This window comes from Polistes fuscatus, unplaced genomic scaffold, assembly GCF_010416935.1.
Source record: "Polistes fuscatus isolate 324 unplaced genomic scaffold, CU_Pfus_HIC Scaffold45, whole genome shotgun sequence".
Taxonomy (NCBI): Eukaryota; Metazoa; Arthropoda; class Insecta; order Hymenoptera; family Vespidae; genus Polistes; species Polistes fuscatus.
In genome coordinates, this window is record NW_025113124.1 from 213,156 (window position 1) to 215,518 (window position 2,363).

The 2,363-nt window shown below is 36.8% G+C and overlaps 1 pseudogene; it reads right to left on the reverse strand.

Annotated features, from left to right (window-relative positions):
• Nucleotides 1–941: 941 nt before the first annotated feature.
• LOC122521646 lies at nucleotides 942–2,363 on the reverse strand (annotated as a pseudogene).

Genomic DNA, 2,363 nt, shown 5'->3' on the forward strand with positions numbered 1-2,363 from the left:
ACCAAGCTTTTGTACTTGATTAAGATTTAATGTAGCCATTTTCACTTTTCTCGGCACTCGTCTTTCCACGCACTTATTTTTACTTATTACTTGTTATTTCTACTGCACGTGGTAAACTAACCTCAAATTTTATTTTAGCCGCGTTATGCTAATCAAATTCTTTTTCCTTTACCAAAATGATACTGGGCCCATAACCTGTCGGGTTATCCAATTAAATTGAAATACGCAGTATCGTTGAAAAAGGTATTTATTTAACATAACTGAGAAATATATATAATATTGCAACTCAATACGTGGCTACCCCCTATACCGCGTCGCGCTAACTCTGCTCTATTACACCATCTGCCAACTTACTAAAAACTAAGTGGTTTGGTACCACTGTATCGGAGACGCCTGAGATACCAAGATAGGCAACTCGCTTTATTTTTCCAACAGTTATGTATAAGGAAGTATATATCCTGAAGGAGTATGTATGATCATTATATTAAAATATATTTAAATATATCCTTAAACTTTTTCTTAACAGTTTTTATATCGCTAGGAGGTATGCCTTTTCTATTAGTTCTAATTGTTCCCGTTAAGTATGTATTTTTGTAATATAAATATTTGGCCAAAGCGATATTACTAAAGTAATTATCGACAAATACACGATGCCCTTTATTTAAATACTGGGTTTGCTCCAATAAATTTATGATGACTTCTTATCCAAGTCCATGTTCTCGTGACTTAGTAGTATCAGTTTTGACTATAGCTTCCTTGTCAAAGTAAAAACTTAAACAATATTTGGATACTGCCTTGCAAAGTATCCAAAATTTGATGCTCCACACCAGTGGTGTTTTTTATTCGGCATATATTGCATGATGTTCGAATGACATAAAGTTCCTACCAAGGATTCGTCGATAGATAATTCTTTATGCGGTTTGTCATCATCATCATCATCATCACACAGCCATAGTTGTCCACTGCTGAACATAGGCCTCCCGTAACTTTGTCCATTCTTTTCTATCTTGTGCCTCCTGCATCCAATTGTCTTTGAAGCGTTTCAGATCGTCTCGCCATCTAGTAGGAGGTCGTCCTCTACTGCGTGTGGCATCTTGTCGTGGTCTCCACTCCAGTAGTATTTTAGTCCACCTTCCATCCCTCATACGGGCCACATGTCCAGACCAGTTCCACTTTAGGGAAGCTATCCTTTCAACAGCGTCTGTAACTTTCGTTTGCCTCCTAATATACTCGTTCGTAATCCTATCTCTTAACGATATTCCCATCATAGAACGTTCCATGGCTCTCTGAGCCACTCTTATTTTCCTCACGGAGTTTTTAGTAAGAGTCAGGGTTTCGGCTTCATAGGTCATAACTGGTAGGACACAGCTTTCAAACACCTTACGTTTGAGGCAAAGGGGGATGTTTTCTTTAAATATATAACCAAGTCGCCCGAAGGCAGCCCAAGTTAGTGATATTCTTCTTTTAATTTCACAAGTTTGATTATCTCTATCTATTCGTAGTTCGTGGCCGAAATACACGTAAGATGTAACTTGTGTAATTTGAGAATCACCTAGGACTATATTTTGGTTGGGAACAAGGTTTGTCATGATTTTAGTTTTAGCAACATTGATTTTAAGGCCTACATCCAATGAAGCCTTGTGCAGCCTATCAAGCATTTTAGCTGCTTTGTCTAAATGCGGTTTGTAGTACAATTTAAATACCCTATTCGCGTCTTCAACTATTAGCATAAATTTTATACATGAGTCGTACTTTTCATGGCCTGGTGGGAAATATTCTTTATTATCAACTAAGTGAAAACATTGAAGAATAAGCTGAAATCTATACCGCGGAAACATCTTTGAAAACCAGGATATGCTCCTTGAATTTTCGGTTCAATAAGAAAACATTGTTGATCGCTTCGGAATAATCCCATTTCCAACAAAACTGATAAAATTTTCTTCATTTCGAGTAAAGTAACTGGTTTCCCTTGTTTCATTCGAGATCCGCGGGTGATATCAAGTGATTTTATTAGTTCTTCGGCGTACTTATTTTTTTCGAAAACCACTATTTTTAACAAAGACGAATCGATAAACAGATTAAAATAATCGATTGGCTTAGATTCGCTAGTTAGCGATAATTGTGGCCCAATATCTTCAGTAAGGCGAACTGAATTCTCTTGTTCATCTATACCATCCGTAGAAATACTTTCACATGTCGCAGAACTGGTAAAATTGCACGAAATACTATCTTCGCTACTAGATGTTATCAAAAGTGCTTAGTCTCTTCCTTTTTGAGACTGGAACGATCTTACTACCATCGTCAGAATCAGAAGTTGAATTAGATCTCGAACGTGACATCGTTATTTTCTTTTTCGTATTCAT